Raw genomic sequence first — 18,083 nt, 5'->3', positions numbered from 1 at the left:
GCAAAAATGAGTTGCTGGAGATTGCGCTGTGGAGCCCGCTGGATGCATTCCTGGGGGCGAATACTCCAGGGCCCTGGCGATCAATGCCCCGTCACCAAGGCTGGCCGGCCTTTTGCAGGCTCAAGTGTAATTTGGGGCTGTGCTTATTACAGGCTCAGACCTTGTTTGATGCACTGGAGTGGAAAAAAGTTCCCTCTCTGCATGTGGCCGTGTCCTATGTGTCTGTCGTATCTTTAACAATGTAAACATCAGAAACAGATGGGGAAATCCAAGCCAGCGCCAGGCCAAACAGCGCTCGCCGCACACAATGAGCCATGGTGCCAAGACAAATACGCTCTGTGGATATCACTAATTTCTAGCGCACTGGAACCGAGCAAAACAAATAACAATTAAAGCCCAGAAATCTTAAAATGAATAACCTTTCTGTACACAAACTCAATGCCACTATTAAAAGGCCATCAAGGGCGACGAATGTATGAAACATAACAATGAAATCCTTCTTATGCGAATAATTACTGAATAATTACCAGGAAAGGGGGCCTTTCTCTAGTTCGAGGAGTCTGTGGATTTTGCACGCGGAGTTTGGCTTCGGCTGAACACACAGACACTTTCAAAATGCCTTCACGGACTTCATGTCACCATAATAACCCTGCAAGGGGTGGGAGTTGGGGATGGCAGGCCCTCACATCTCCATTTTCCAGATGGGACCACCATGGCATGGACGGAGGAAGAGAATGACCCAGTCACAGTGCTCTCATGGACAAAATAGCATCTAAATGGACAAAACTTTTAGTCCAGAGTTCCTTCTACCAGTATGCATAAGCCTCCCTTAGCCACACCTGTAACCCCCACTATATATCTTTTTTTTTAATTTTTTTTATTATATTATGTTAGTCACCATACAGTACATCCCCGGTTTCCGACATAAAGTTCGATGATTCATTAGTTGTGTATAACACCCAGTGCACCATGCAATACGTGCCCTCCTTACTACCCATCACCAGTCTATCCCATTCCCCCACCCCCCTCCCCTCTGAGGCCCCCAGTTTGTTTCTCATAGTCCATATTATATATCTTAACCCGCAAAGCAGGTGCCAGAATGGGCAGAGCAGAAGTAGAACAGGGACACAGCCGTTGCAATGCCCAGGTATCCTTCCAAGTCTTTGCCCACCATCTCTTCACCAGCCAAGGCAGGTGCCTTAATGGGGTGAAGATTACCAATGCAGTCACAAGCTAGGAGGCAACTAGCTTCAGCCGAATGGCTTCATATTTCAAGCAGGTATAAGCCTGCCTTAGGGGTCACGATTCAGTGCAGGGATTGGAAAGAAGAATCTGCCTGATTCTTCAGATTCAGAAGAAAGGAAGTAGGGAAGAGGGAGCGAGGCCCCTCTCTGCTTGCAGCATCCATCTGATGGACCACTCACTTTATCGGGCCACAGCCCAGCAGCAATGCTGCCCATCTCATGGGGTCCATACCCTGGGGACCTGGATCCCACAGGAGAAGGGTCCCCCTAGATTGCACAGCCACACAGTGCTTAAGAGTCACTGGCAAGCACAATCCTTCCCTTCTTTCTGCATCTGATTCGCAGAACGCTTGAAACACAGATCATTTTAACTGTGGTGATGCTTAGGGAAATGGGTACAATTATAAACCATCAGGAGGAGGGTAAATTGATACAGTATGTTTAAAGGCGATTGGGCAATTTCAATGAAAACATATTAGGTCAAACCAGATGAGACTGCCAATATTCAAGGATCTTGAACCTATAAAAAATTTTATGGTTCAGCCAAACATAGTGTGCACACCCTTCAACTGTGCATATCCACTTCACTGCGGCTATCCTAGAGGAACGCTGGCACATTTGCACAAAACTCCTACACTAAGATGTTCACTGGAACATCAGTACTGGAATGGCAAAGTAAACCATGATGAACCCCTTCTGGAAAATACTATGCAGCAGGCAAAAAGAGCTTTCAAGAAGTAAATTTCAAAGAAGGAGATTGAGGGGAGGGAGGGAGAGAGGGAAGGGAAAATTACAGGGTAAAAAAATGTAAAAGATATATTGACCAATTGCAATGTGTGGATCTGAACAGAATCCAGATTCAAATACGTTTTTCAACTAGATAAAGTTTGATATTAAGGAATTATACATTGTTAAGTGTGACAGTGGTATTGTGTTTATATTTTTTAATAATCCTTATATCTTTTAGAGACACATAATAAAATATTTATGGTTGGAGTGCTATATCTGGGATTTGCTTTGAAATACTAAAGCAGAAGAAAGGAAGTGGGGTTAGATGTTCCGGACTGGGTGAGGTGATAGTTGCTGAAGCTGGAGAGTGAGTACATAAGGGCTCATTACATGATTCTGTCTACCTTTGCATGTATTTAAATTTTTCCATAATAAGGGGCACCTGGCTGGCTCAGTGGGTGGAAGGTGTGACTCTTGATCTCAGGGTTATGGGTTCAAGACCCACACTGGGTGTAAAGATTACTTAAAAACAAAATCTTGAGGCGCCTGGATGGCTCAGTCATTAAGCGTCTGCCTTCAGCTCAGGGCGTGATCCCACAGTCCTGGGATGGAGCCCCGCATCGGGCTCCTCCACTGGGAGCCTGCTTCTTCCTCTCCCACTCCCTCTGCTTGTGTTCCCTCTCTCACTGGCTGTCTTTCTCTCTGTCAAATAAATAAATAAAACCTTTTAAATAAATTAATTAATTTAATTTAATTAAATCTCAAGGGGCACCTGGGTGGCTCAGTTAGTTAAGCGGCTGCCTTCAGCCCAGGTCATGAGCCTGGGGTCCTGGGATNACTCTGTCAAATAAATAAATAAAACCTTTTAAATAAATTAATTAATTTAATTTAATTAAATCTTGAGGGGCACCTGGGTGGCTCAGTTAGTTAAGCGGCTGCCTTCAGCCCAGGTCATGAGCCTGGGGTCCTGGGATTGAGTCTTGTATTGGGCTCCCTACTCAGCAGGGCGTCTGCTTCTCCCTTTCCCTCCACCCCTCCCCTAACTCATGCGCGCGCATGCTCTCTCTCTCAAATAAATAAATAAAATATTTTTTAAAAATTAAAATAAGATAAAATCTTAAGGGGCGCCTGAGTGTCTCAGTTGGGTAAGCGACCAACTCTTGATTTCAGCTCAGGTCACAATCTCAGGGTGGTGGGATCGAGCCCCAGGGTGGGCTTCACGCTGAGCGGGGAGTCTGCTTGAGATTCTCTCTCTCCCTCCCTCTCTGCCCTTCCCCTTGATCATGGCATGTGCACAAACACACACACACTCTCTCTCTCTCCAAATAGATAGATAGATAAATGTTTAAAAAAAATAAAATAAAACAAAATCTTAAAATAATAAATAAATACTTTCATAATAAAACACTAACAATATAGAAAGCAGCCATTCCTAAACAAAAGATACAGTACCATATGTACAGTCAAGGAAAGAATATATTAAATGAAATAGCAAATTGCAGAATTATACACCATGATACCAGTTACTTAAAAAATGAAAATGCAAAGCAAAACCATACATATTATGTAAATGGGTCTTTTAAAATTTAAAAGGTTACGTTCCAGACTAACCTGTTGATCGTAGTTGCTGCTAAGAAAGAAACTGGTATTGGAGAGGGTGGTTGAGGACTTCCCCTTTCACCATTGTTTGTGTTTTTGCAAAAATATATTCAGGTACTACTTGTGTCATTAAAAATATATATTAGACGTCATTAGCCCAAAACTGTTAAGTGGCATTGGGGGAGTGCTATAGCCATTTCCAAAACCCTTCCCCAGCAGTGGAGAAGCCAAAGAGTGGGACAAGCCGGGTGTGGGTGGACGCAGGTGACGGTGTGCTGGGTCGTTTCTGGTTTATCAGTCACAACGCCCATGTGCGTGGAGAGAGAGAGAAGAAACTGCCCCTTCATCACTAAGCACCTACTAGATGCCAGGCATGGTCCCATCCATGATTTCCATAATCCTCATGATCACTGTGGACCAACCCTAATGGTCCAAAGGTGAGGGACTTGTCCATTCAGCGGATCCAGGTCTGACTCCAGGGTCCCTGCTCCTTCTGCCAGGACATGTTGGGGATGGTCAGGTTCTTCCTGTTTGGGGGTCCCCCCAGAGCCAAGCATGGCAGGAATGCCATTGTAGTGTCAGTAGGAGGAGAGGGAAAAGACTGGTCACCTGTGACAGGTTACAGGAGGAAGAGGACAAGGACAGGCAGAAGGGGTACAGGAGAGATGGGGCATGGCCGGGAATGCTGGCAGCCGGCCTGGAGACTGAACATCACCGTAACCATGACAGCAAGTGTGGTGTTGCTGGTAAAGCCACCAGGCTGGCGGTTAACGAGAGTCCCGGTGAAGGCGGCTGATGAGACACCAGAGCCTCTTTCTCATCAGCCTAGCCAGGCGCCCCGAGGCGAAGCAGGTGCAGGAGGCAGTAGCAAAGGTGCTGATGGGCTCGGAGCTGAAGCCAGTGAGGTGCCAGTGGGCAGGAGGAGTGACAGCGGGAGTGAGAGAGAGTCCCCCCAACAAGGAGAGGAGAGGGAAGAGAAGGAAAGAGGAGAAGAGTAAGAGTCACTGCCAAGCTCTTGAGAGTGCCAGGCAAGCAGTTCTTTATAGACATTCCATAAATAAAAATATATGAAGCCAGTTCCTCAAATCAGTCATTTTCTGCGAGCATTGGTTCCTTGGCTTGGAACATCCCCTGTCTCCACCCTCACAGGGGCTCCACAACCTTCCAGACTCAGCTAAAATACCCCCACCCACCCAGAGAAGCCATCCTGTTTGCTCTGAGATGCCACCCCAGCCTCTCCCCCTCCCTCCTACTTATCTCTTGGGGGAGGGGAGAGGGGAGAGCACATTTTTAAATTATTCATTCCTTTGTCCACTTGTTCATTACCATCGCTGCGGTTCCTAAACTTCACGTTGGGGTGGAGGGGCAGGCAGATCAAGTTGGTTTGTTTATCACTATGCCCAGCACCCAGCAAAGCGTCAGGCACAAAGGTGCTGCTCAATTACTGTTTGAAGGGTAGGCGGATGAAGACAGAAAGAAGGGAGGGAGGGAGGAGAAGGAGGAAGAGGAAGGAGCGGGGAAGGAAGGGAGGGAGGGAAGTAGGGGAGAGGAAGGGAGGGAAGGAGGGAAGGCAGGAGAAAGGAGTTATGATATTTCAGTTCGGTTCTCTGCTACCCAAGGCCACAGGGGTACCCAGCGGGCGAAGAAAATGTCCCTGAGCATTTCTTCCAGTAGCACTTACTCCGAAGGAACGGTCTCAGCCTGGAAGCCTGGGCTGTAACCCTGCACTAAGCTGATCGTCCCGGCTCTATCCACACCCAGTCTCCCCTCCGTTACTCAGGACAGCAAAGAACTGGCTGAAATTTGCATGTTGGATTCTGCACGCGTCTCTGAGATATTATTCCGTTGTCTGGGAGCCGCTAGACTACACTCTAAGCTGGCTTCAGAGAATATTTATAACTGCCAAAACAACTTACTTCAAAAATAAACATGGTATTTTTAGCCCAGTGTTGCCGATAACCTGCTTTGCCAAGTCATACGCTCGGCTCAGAATCAGCACTATGTCTCTGGTCAGCCCTGGTTGCCCAGAGTCACCTTCAGTCACCGGATGGCCAGCTCACCAGGTGATGGGACCAAGGCCTGGCTCTCACCTCGAGATTGTCCACCAGCCCGTGAAGGGCCGAGGAGTCTGGTTAGCCCTCCTTGGAACGCCGGGCTCACCCTCCCCTCCCCTCCCCTCCCTCTCATGTTTTTGAAACCCCTCTGCAGGCAGCCGAAACTGGAGGGAGAGAGAGATGGCCACGGTGGGCATGGAAGAAGGGAAAGAAGTGTGTACGTGAAAGGGGGTGGGGGTGACCCAAATGCCAAGGGCAGATGCCAAGGGCAGCCCAAGAGCAGAGGGAGGAAAGGAGGGTGAGAAGACAGAGGGAAAGGAAGCCCAACAGAAAGCACCAGCATGGCCAGAGCTGGGTGGCACACCCACCTTAGCGTGTAGAGGACGCCACGGGGCCCTGACCTTGGAGCTAAAGGCCGCACACCTGAGACCGAGGTTTCTGGGAAGGGAAGCAAGAACACAGGGAGCCTCGGTCTCCAGTTCTCTTCAGCTTTTACCAACATTTTCCTTTCCCGCTGCTGCTGCTGCTGCTCTGTGATGGAGATTTTGGAGAAGCAAGTGCGGTGGAGAGAAAGTGCAAAAGCACCAGCAGTGGACAGACAGGGGCTTCAGCCCCAGCTCTGCCACCTAATAAGCTGTGTGACCTTGGGCAGGTTACTCAGCCTCTCTTGGTCTCCGGTTCCTCGACTATGCAATATGGAAAACGGTACCTGACTTCCAGGGAGGCGGGAAGAACGAACACTCATGTTTACAGAGCACTTGCCACATCATAGGAATAAATGGGTACTCTCGTTTTCATGATGCTTTAGCCTCCTATCCCCAGGCTCTGTTATTGTAAGTTCAGGGGCAGGTGGTTAAAGTCTGGACAAAGACCACAGGAGGGAGCCTGAGCCCAAGAACCGTTGTTGCGGGGAGCTCAACAGGGCTGATGATGACAATAGCAGTAAGTGCCTGAGGCCATGGGTTCAAATCCCACCTCTACCCTCTCCTAACTACGTGGCCTTGGCACGTGTACTGGTTTCCTCTGGCGGCCATAACAAATTGCCACAGATCCAGTGGCCTAACGCCACGCAAACATATTCTCTTACAGTTCTAGAACTCAGAAGTCCAAAATCAGCTCGCTGGCTAAAATCAAGATGTTGGCAGGGCTCGTGCCCTCTGAGGGCTCAAAGGAAACCCATTTCCTTGTCTTTTTCAGCTTTCCAGTGGACACCTGGAGCCCTTGGCTTGTGACCTCATCTTCCATCTTCAAAGAACATCATTCCAATCTCTCCCCTGGCTCATGTGACATCGTCCTCTGACTCTGACCCTCCTGCGTCCCTCTCCTAAGGCCCCTGGTGATTGCCCCGGGCCCACCTGGACAATCCAGGATGATCTCAGCATCTCAAGATCTTTCATTAATCACATCTACAAAGTCCCTTTTGCCAGGTAAGGCAACATTCACAGGTTCTGGAGATTAGGACATGGACATATGGGGGTGGTGGCATTATTCAGCCTCCCACTGCCAGTGAATTAATTTCTCCGAGACTTGTTGTCCTCACCTGGAAAAAGGAAATCATACCTATTATGAGGGTCCATGTTATGTGTCAACCTGGTATTTGGTCAAACACAGTCTAAATGTCACTGTGAAGGTATTTTTTTTTTCAAGGATATTAACATTTCAATCAGCAGACTTTGGGTAAAGCAAATAACCCTCCATAATCGGAGTGAGATTCATCCAATCAGTCAAAAACCTCAGGAGAAAAAAGACTGATGTCCCCTGACAAAGAAGGAATTCTGTCTCCAGACTGTCTTTGGACTGTAGCTGCCACATGGACTATTCCCTGGGTCTCCAGCCTGCCAGCCTGTCCTACGGCTCTTGGACTTGCTAGCCTCCACAACTGTAGGAGCCAGTTCCTTCGCAAATAAATTATATATGTATATATGTGTGTGTGCATATGTACACATATACATACACGCGTGTGTGTGGACACACCCTATTGGTTCTGCTTCTCTGGAGAACCCTGCCTAATACACCTACCTTTGAGGCATTCTTGTCCAATTTAAATGACATGAAGCACGCACAATGGTCAGCACAGTGCTCAGCACATAAATGTTAGTAGACATTAACTGCGGTAGTTGTGCCTTTAAAAAAAAATATTGATTGATTTGAGAGAGAGAGAGAGAGAGAGAGCGCGCACCAGCTGGGAGAGGGGCCAAAGGAGAGGGAGAGAGAAGCAGACTCCGTGCCGGGCATGGAGCTCGATCTCACGACCCTGAGATCGTGACCCGAGCTGAAATCAAGAGTCGGACACTTGACCAACTGGTTGTGCCTTTTTTTTAAGAGGAAGAGAAGTGCTTCTCACTGTGTATTATGATTATGCCACCCTGGACATGGAGTTAGGTGTGGAGGGAAGAGAAGGACCCAGATCAACTCTACTGACTCCTTCGAAACTTCCCTAGAACCTGGTATGGAAACTCCTCAGGGCACTTCCCATGGTCCCCTGTTGGTCCTAAATTAGGGTTGTGCCCTCAGGGAGCCATTTCCTGTGGAAAAAAAAGATGAGTTGAGAGCTCTGAACAAGCCACCACTCTTGGATATGGCTTGCAGCCCTCAGGGTTGTTGCTGCTGTCCTGGGAATGGAGACAAGAAGCCAACAAAGTCAGAGACATTTGCCCTTAAGGAAATATTCTGAGGTCATACCTCTCTTCAGAGGCAGGGGGCAGCACAATGTACCAAGCCTGCCAACCTCAGAGTTGAAGGAGACCTCCCACATGAGCAGTCATTCCTGACTCAGTGAGTAAGACAAGGAGGGAAGGAGGAAAAGGGAAAAGAAAGACCCAGCATCCTCATGTCCGCAATGCTTCAGTTGGCAAACCTGTGTCTCAAGACCTACTCAGATCATCCTGCTACCACGCTGGTCAGAGTCATCCTACCGCTGGCATTAAAGAGGAAACTCGCTCAGAAGTCCGCAGGGACACACCTTCAGGCTCACTCTCTTCGGGCTGTCATATTTTAGCAGCCGTGCGAGCTCGCTGGAGTCAAGCGTATGGCGCTGTTTGGGTGGTTCCGCGGCTCAGCTTGCAAGGTACTTGCAAGTCTCCCCTTCAGTGGGAGTCCCAGAAGCTCAAGTTCACTGAGCTGCGGCAGGCAAAGGTGTCTAAAGTTCAAACACTACGGCAATTTGCATGGTAATTTACACGGCAACCCTCTGTCCCCCTGTCATCCCCAAGAAGCCCGCCCAAAAGTTGAAGGAAAGCAGCTCAGATGTTTACAGCCCACTGTGGTTTCACCCCTCCCCTTGCCAGACAGAAGGGGAGGGGACAGAGGATGTGGGCTTCAGTGCAGAGACTGGCCTTCTTTGACACTGTTCGGTGGAAAGACTGGAATAAAGACAAAATCTTACATTTGCGTTGTAAGGAAACCTACCATCGGAAACTATTTGTGATTAGCTAGATGTTAACCTTTCAAGTAACAATAAAGACGATGTGTTCCGTGGATATAACGCTCTTCACTTTTCAAAATACGTTTCCATTTATTGTCTCTGACAGAGAAAAGAAAGTTCCATATTAGAAGTGCTATGGGCCGAATATTTGCGTCCCTCCCAAACTTCACATGTAGAAGCCTTCACCCCCAGTGTGATGGTATTTGGGGAGGCGATTAGGTCTAGACAAGGTGATGACGGTGAGGTCCTCGTGATGGGATGATTGCCCTTGTAAGTGGAGACCAGAGTCCTTGCTCACTATCTCCCTCGCTCTACTCCATGTGAGGATATGGCAAGAAAGCCATCTGCGAGCCAGGAAGAGAGCTCCCGTCAAGAGCTAGACTATGCTGGTGCCCTGACCTTGGACTTCCAGTCACTAGAAGTGCGAAAAATAAATGTCTTGTTTAAGCCACACAGTTTGCAGTAGCTCCAAAGCCCCCGGTTCTAAATTCAAATTTTAACACATCCAATTATTTTATTTAGCCCAAATAAGCAGATTTTTAGCTATTTAGAGCCTGCTTGCTCTGCATAGCCAACATCTGCTAGCCATAGATAAGATAAGCCCCAAAGCTATAAAGACCCCCAGCTGGTTCTGCTTTTCGGAGCTCCCTGACCCAGGCCAGGCCGCTGAGCCACACATCATCTAGACTCCTAAACCACCCCCAAGCCCCCTCTCCCCTGGAGCTCCCTTGTCCCCCTCCCTTTCTGAGCAGTGACTCCCATGACGTAGCCTCTGGACCGTCTCATGCTGGGAGGGACTCACCCCGCATGCAAACCTGTCCAAGCATCACCCAAATAAAGCCTGAGCTGTATTTCATCCCTCAAACTCCCCACAACCAGTGTCTCCAGGAGTGAAGTCAATACAGGTTACAGCCCAAACCCACAATGACATGAGACTAGGAAGCAGCAAACTCTCAGAATCCAATAGACAGCAGCCACAGGCTCAGAAGACCACTCCATAGCTAGGTCCTTCCCAATGACGATACCATGGGAGCCTCCAACCTCCCTAGAGAGGGGGCTGGCAAATGCCAGGCTAAATGTCAGGACCCCGGCCAAGTAGAGAACTGGGCAAGGAGGGAAAACAAAGAAGAATCCCTACATCTCAGTTGGGAGAACGTGAGGCTTACAGAGGTACAGAGGCTCCAGCCAATCCTAGGGCAGAGCAGGGGCCTGAGATCTGCCTCACTGGCAGATACTGCTACATATCAGGGACCCAGAGAGAGTCTCTGGGAAGGCAGGAGGTCGCCGCCGCCGCCGCCGGTGGTGGTGGTGGTGATCATGCCGATAATGATCACGATCATGACGAAGATGATAACGTTAGCTAACAGGAATCAAGCAGCCCTTGACTTCCCAGGCATTGTGTTGAAGCACTTCACATGTATTATTTGATTTAATCCTCATGGCCGCCCTATCAGGTTGTTTTCCTCCCATTTCCCATATGAGAAAACTGAGTCTCAGAGAGGCTGAGAAAATCGTGCCCCAAAAATGTTTTGTTTTTGAATCAGATCTCGATCCCAGGCAGCATTCCCCAGTTCCATACTCTCATCCCATCCCATCGCAGAAAACCAGAAAAGGCAAAATTTGATCCTATCGCAGAAAAGCAGGAAAGGCAAAATGTGTTCCATGGCCCCATTTAGACAGTTTTCAAAACCACACAGTCTCCTGAGAAAGAAAAAGAAACACTGAATGTGTAGCACATGGAGGTGCTTCCAACATTAGAGCGGCTTAAAGCTCAGAACCTGTATCTCGGTGACCCCTGCACATCCGGGTGCCAAAGGACCATCCCAGCCACGTGTGCAGATGTGCAAGCTCTTGGAAGGCAGGACTGCTGCTTCCACACTGTGGGCAACACACCCAGAACAGGGCTCTATAAAGAGCATAGCCTAGAGTGCATCTCAAAGAGGAGCATTCAGAATTAATCTACCCAGGGATAACAAGTGAAAAACACGCACTTTGAAAAGGCACACGCAGCCCGCAACAGCATCAACCAACCTGTCAGAAGTATAAGTGGATAGAAAATTCTAGCTTTCCATTAATGGTGAGGTACTTTGTTTTACTTTCAAATGCCTTAAAAAACCACCTGCTCCAGGTGGGTGGGGAGCTATGTTTCATACCCTCTGGGAAACTGTCAGGAGAGACACTCGTGGCTTCACGGGAACAGCTCCCAGGGAGAACCACGTAAGGATGCAGAGGCCAACAAAACCCAGCTCTGAACCATGGCTGACCAGAGGTTTGTGCCTCTCTCTGTGATGCAGAAAGATGGAAAGGCCTCCTTTACGAAAAGCCCGGTACCATTAGAGGAAGTTGGCATCAACCTGCAATGTAATTAACACATAGTTCTATTCATTGCTCTCATCATCCAATCGTTTCTTCATGTCCATCTTATCTCCACTAGAATAGAAGCTCCTGGAACCCAGGGATTATATGGCTCGTGGCCCTAATTTCCCCCCTAGCAACCAGTGCAGAAGCGATGCAGGCTGGCCACAATTGTTCTAGAAATGAAAATCTCATGCCCACGCTGGAGATTCCTCAATTCACTTGGAGCCAAAGATGATCACTATGGAGTCTATCCCTTTTTCTCATATTGGACAGCAGATAACTGCAAACTGAATCATAATTTTCCTTAGCAACCATCTCGTGATTGGGAGTTCTGTTGCTAATCAAGAATTCAGCATCAAATCAATCATAAATAGGACGCCAATCCTTTCAATAGAATCCACAATCACTTTAAAAAGTAAAAATATTCTCCAAGTTGGAGAACTTTCGAGCTGGAAAGGACCTGACAGGCGCTTCAGTCACCTCCCTTTGCTCCACACAGAGCCACCCACTAGTGAGGGGCAGAGTCAGGACCTGACTTCCAGCCTGTGGGGTTTTCTTCACAACACCCTATCGTGCCCCCTTGGCAGTCTTATAAGATGGACATGCGTGTATCATCTTCGTTCATTTTCTGGGAGGCCCCAAAGTGCCCATTTCAAAAGTCCAACATGACTCTATCTATCATAATCAAAATCCCCCAAAGTGGTTTTCCTAATACTCATCCCACCAAAGGATAATATATGCTGTGCCAGAGACTCACTCATGTGGTTCCAGCCTTCACTCCGCCCTTCTGCGCTGGATTATGGGCAAGCTGGGACCCCACCAACTTCATCTGTCAGATCCCCTTGCCAGTGGGCTTCCAGTTTGATTCTGCAAATGTGAGGGAATGGCAGGTGATTCAAAGATGGGAGGATGTATTAGTTTTCTATTGTTGCCGTAACAATTTACCACAAATTCAGTGGTTTAAAACAACACTCATTGATTATCTCATGGCTCTGTAGGTCAGAAAAACCAGTGGGCTTCTCTGGGTTCTCTGTTTAGGGACTCTCAAGTCTAAGAGTGCTGGCCAGCCGGGGCTCTCCTCTGGAAGCTCTGCTAGAAACTCGACTTCCAGGCTCATTCAGGTCAGTAGCAGAGTTCAGTCTCCTGAGGCTGTAGGACTGAGGTCCCTGAGGTTTCCTCGCAGGGTGTAACCTCGCACACCCTGACTCAGGCCCCCTTCATCTTCAAAGGCAGTGATGACAAACTGAATCCTCCACTGCTTCGACCTTCTCTGACTTCTCATTCTGGCTTCCTCTTCTACTTTCAAGGGCTCATGAGACCACCCACGGTCCAAGCCAGGTAATCCAGGATAAGCTCCCAGTCATAGGTCAGCTGATCAGAAACTTAGTTATAACTGCAAAGTCCCTTTCACCATGTGGCGTGACATACGCACGGGCTTAACACCAAGAGGTAGAGATCTTGGGGACCAGAATTCCGCCCATCCCAGAGGGCAACATCCTCCAGGAAACAGCTGTGGGTTCCAGGGTCCATCCACAGATCCATTTGTCACAGCTCAAGCCACTTCTGTCATCCCGCCACCAGAGGTTAGTACCTCCCCGGCGCTCCCACCACCTGCTGTGTCCCGCCATGCCCTGTGCCCCCTTGCTGGCCTCAACACCCAGTAGTTTACCCCCAGGGCTGCAGAAGCAAGTATGTCCCACATGGTGATGGCACCCAAGTCTACACTTTGGGGTTGCAGCTATGTTCTGCAGCTGTGAATCTCCAGGTCACAATACCAGCTCTCCCAACACTTCATAAGCTAGAACTAGGCAGTCAGTCCTCTCTGAACTATCTAGCTTATTTTCAGTTCCCTGAGTGGACTCTGACTGGTGGAGGTGCCAGATCACAAAATGGCCCTACGGCCGTGGGACACACAAACTACATTTCCCAGACCCCCTTGCCAACGGGCTCACCCAGAGGTCAGCAGTTTTCCTTCCTGCAGCACTTCTCAGAGCACTGACTATATTCACAGGCATTGTGAATACCCAACAAGGGATCTAGCATGCAGGACCACTGTTTCTCAAACAGTTTTTGCCATGGGACCCTTGTTTTACAGAGCATTTTTTGTGCCTAGAGCTTGTAGAACTCTAAGAAACACTGAAGTAGTTGAGATTTTCTCGTTATCACGTTAGCGCTAATCAGCACTAAATATTTGATTAATAGAAGTTATATTTTTAGAATTTACACTAGCATTTGGAGTTGATTTTTGATACCTTAACATTGATACATTGTCTGTTTTCTCAGTCAGTTTCCTGTAGACCACCATTCCTCCAGACATTGAAAGTCACTCCCAGGGCCACCTGGATGGCTCAGTCGGTTAAGCGTCTGTCTTCGGCTCAGGTCATGACCTCAGGGTCCTGAGATCGAGCCCTGTGTGGGGCTCCCTGCTCAGCCAGGAGTCCGCTTCTCCCTCTCCCTCTGCCCCTCCCCCTGCTTATGCACTCTCTCACTCTCTCAAATAAATAAATTCTTAAAAAGAATCTTAATAAAATCTTAAAAAGAAAGAAAGAAAAAGAAAGTCACTCCCAAAATGTAAATGAAAAAGTCATTCTCAAAAACAGCCATTGGTGAAGGGGCTTCACAGGCCAAGGACCGGCTTCCCTCCTCCTCTTGGCATTAGGAGTCTTAATTGTGAGTGTACGTAAAGCAGGCTTCCTTTCCTTCCTGTTCTTGCTTCTCCTGATGTTGCTCCTCTCCTGCCCCAGCTCACCACCCGCTCTGCTACTCCCCTCCCCTGCCTCCCGCACCCCGAGGACAGACGAGGGACACGACATCAAGGACACTCCTGAAGGAGAAGCCGAACACGGAAGGAGTTGCAAAAGGCCCCACAACAGAACAAGGGTTAAGTGATCTACTCCCCCCTTGATGAATTCTCACACAGTCATTAAAAATGATAATTACGATGACTTTGCAACAACATGGAAAAAATGCTCATGATATAATTAATGCTAAGTGGAAAAATGCAGAACACAAAGTGATCGCTACACTATGATTATGATTATTTAAATTATATGCTCGTGGGGACAAAAACTGGAAGGGATCACGGAAAAAGCAAAAATCGTTTAATTTCTCAGGGATGACAGTGGTATCGTGGGTGAAATTTTCTCTTTATATTTGGCTAATGGCTCTGTAATGCCGAGCAAGTTTTGAAAAACTAAAATAAAAACCAGACTTAAGAATGTGCGGAAGGGAGACAGGATAGGCCATCATTCTTGTTTGCCTGAGGGTGGGAAAGGAGGAATAGTCTGGATAGGAATAGTCAACCTGTTTTTTATATCAAAATGCAACTTGTTTTCCTGCTGCTTGGAAAACAGAGCACTGGGTTCCTAAGCCACCACGTACGCCTGCTTGGGAAAGCCAACTCCATGTTACTAAGGACTGGGGGGCTCTAATCTAAAGGGTGAACTCCATCCTCCCTAATTGGGCCTTCGAGGTCATTGTGGCAGGAAAATAACAAGAAGAGAACAGGCTTTCCACCAGGTAGAGTTGGGCACTGAGAACAGGGAAGAAGGACTAGCAGGAAGGAGCCTGAATGGGTCCCAGTCATGCAAGCTCATATTTCAGAAGGTTGTCAGAGAGGGTCTGTAGCAGGGAGATGTCAAGGGAAGGACTGTGCCAGCAGCCATGGGTCTCGAGAATCTCACCAGCCGATGACCCCGAATTCATGTTGAGGGTCCCGCTGTGGTGAGAGTGTTGCAGTGTCCTTCCTGAGCTTGGGGTCTTAGGACAGTGGACTAGCAAGGCAGTGTGGCTAGGCAGTGGTTCAGGGCCCCTAGGCCACAATGAACACATAGAACATTCGGAGAGCTGGGCAGAGGGGAGCACAGGCTGGGCAAGGTAAAGAAAGAGTGACAGCTGGGGGCACTTCTGGTCTGGGAGGCAGGGTGACAGTGAGCAGTGCTCCTCTAACTACACTTTGGAGAACAAGGCAGCCTTAAAGAACCCATCTAGGGATTCACCCTGTGGGGGTGGGGAGGGGTGACTGCTCAGAAGCCAGACAGTGGGAAGGGAGCAACAAGAGAGGCGGACTCGCTCCAGGCCTGTGGGAGCCTAGCCAAGGGGACAGGGGTGCTGGCAGGCCCTAGGAGAAAGAATTCCATGACCACCAGCAAAGCACAAACCAGAACCCGGGAATATGCCACCTGGCGTGGCCAGAGGGACTTTCAGATGTGGTTAAGGTTAGAGACACTGAAATGGGGAAATTATCTGATGGGCCCAATGTAATCACAAGCGTCCTTATCACAGTGAGGCAGGAGGGTCAGAGTCAGAGGATGAGTGACAACAGAAGCAAAAGTCAGAGGGACAGGAGGCCACAGGCCAAGGAATTCGGGCAGCCTCTAGAAGCTGGGGAAGGCAAGGAAACGGGCTCTCCCCTAGAGCCTTCAGAAGGAAGGCAGCCCTGCTATTATATTGAGTTTAGCCCAGCAAGACAGGTTTTGGACTTCTGACCTCTAGAACTCTAAGGCAGTACATTTGTGTTGCGTTATGCCACTGCGTTCGTGGGATTTTGTTACAGCGGCTATAGGAGACTATAGACGCAGCGGTTAAAAGCCAAAGCCCCAGAAAGGAGCAGGAGAGGTCTTTGAACTCTAGCTGCTGCTAATCCCGGGGGGGGGGGGGACCACTTGGGACTGTTAGATAATAATTTACACAGAGAGCATGGACTTCTAAATAATGGGAGAAAGACTTCCACGCAGCGCTGATCTTCTCAGACGTTTGTTTCCACCTGATGCGACTTAAAACACATTGAGTACTTGGCATGATGTGCCTGACAGATCCTATCTCATTTAATTCTCAGAACAACTCAGCGGTGTGGGTTCAGTTGGCATCACCATTTTATAGATGTGGAAACTGAAGCTCGGGTAGGTGAGGGCGTGGACCCAAACAGGGGAGCTGGGATTTGAACCTGGGCCGCCTGAATCCAGCACCTGGGCCGCCTGATCACTGAGCCGCTGTAGGATGCCATGTCTCGAAAAGAAAAGGACGTTAACTCCACTGTGTCCCACACACCAGGAGCAGTCTGCTCACAGTGGGAGCAGAGAACATGTCTGACCTTGACTACCTGGGGATGTCTGTACAGTAGCAAGGGCACACGCAAAGGGCTGCCTTTCCAGAACCACAAACCATGAACTCCATACAGCCAAGACAAGATGCTCCCTGGGCTTTAAAGACTAACCTTAATGATCTAAATGTCCCAGAATGTAAGGGATCGATTGATTAAATCATGGTTCATCAATACAATACTAGGCAGCTTTTTTAAACGATGATGTAGATGACACCGATCTCTATGTACTGACATGGAGAGAGGGTCCTAATGCATCATGAAGTCACTAAACAGTACACGCAGCCCGAGCACACACACACACACACACACACACAGAGTCTAGAAATACGTGTACAGATGCCAGTAGCAGTGAGTAGCTCTGTGTGTAAGGCATAAGAATACAGGTGATTTAGGTCTTTCTTCCTGCTTATCTTTTTTGTAAATTTCCCACAATAAAAAGAAGCTGTTGGCATCACGTTTAAAGATGGGGAAACTGAACTTCAGTAACTGCGAGGAAAAATGCGCAGTGATGACGCCGTTACAAAGTACCTATGACCCAGCGACCAAGTCCTGATACATTTCCATCGATTTCATCCTCCCTACCACCCAGTGGGGTAAGGACTGCAGTCCCCATTGTTTCTGTTTTTTTTTTTTAATTGAGGCTCAGAGAGATTAAGTAACTTGCCCCCAGAATCACCCAAACTGAAGGCATCAGACTGGGATTTAACCCAGACCTGCCCGGCTCCAAAACGGATGTTCTCGCCACTACATGACTCTGTAATCTTTTCCCTCCAGTACCGTGAGGGTTCCAGACAAACTGGGACGCAGAAGGAATCCAAAGGGACCAGAGGGCAGGGAGGGAAGAAAAGACGCAGATGGGGCAGGGCAAGAGTGCACTACCCGCACGGCTCCTGTACCTTGGAGTACAGGACACACGGACACTTGGGGCACAGTAATTCTTTGTGGAGGGAGGAGTGGGGAACAGTCTGTGTGGTATAGAGAAGTCAGCAGCATCCCCGGCCTTTACCCACGAGATGCAGCAAGTTGTGACGACAAAAATGTCTCCAGACACTGCCAAATACCCCCAGAAGGCCAACTCACCCTTGGTGAAGAACCACTGCCCCGGAAAATGGCGACCACCAGAATGATATGGGGGTGGGCTCAGCACAACGTTGGTTATTTGCCATATATGTTCACGCTTCAGTCAACCATTCGGTTCACACCACTAATCTGTCCTCCCCAACGTATCCTTCAGTCCTTCCATATCCTGAGATACGACAGCTCCTTCGCGCATTGTTAAAGACAAACGTCCTAATTGGTGAGTCCCAAGTGACATTCGTGGCTATTATTCCGATCTCCAGAAGGAACAGAAAGTTCAGACGCACCCCTTCAAGAACGGCTCCACAATGGGCCTTCTGCTACCCTTTTGTGGCGGGTTCACCCATGCCCCCGCATTCCCTGAATCAAAAGTTAAGGGAAGCTGTTTTTTCTTGTAAATGCCAAGCTGTGCAGTCATTACAAGCTTGCTTGGAGATAATCAGGGCTGACACTCGCTGTACGTGCAGGCCTTATTGGAGACCACCCACAAAGTT

The sequence above is a fragment of the Ailuropoda melanoleuca genome, chromosome 2 (assembly GCF_002007445.2).
Source record: "Ailuropoda melanoleuca isolate Jingjing chromosome 2, ASM200744v2, whole genome shotgun sequence".
Taxonomy (NCBI): Eukaryota; Metazoa; Chordata; class Mammalia; order Carnivora; family Ursidae; genus Ailuropoda; species Ailuropoda melanoleuca.
The sequence above is the reverse complement of the archived record's forward strand: the minus strand, read 5'-3'. Positions refer to the sequence as shown.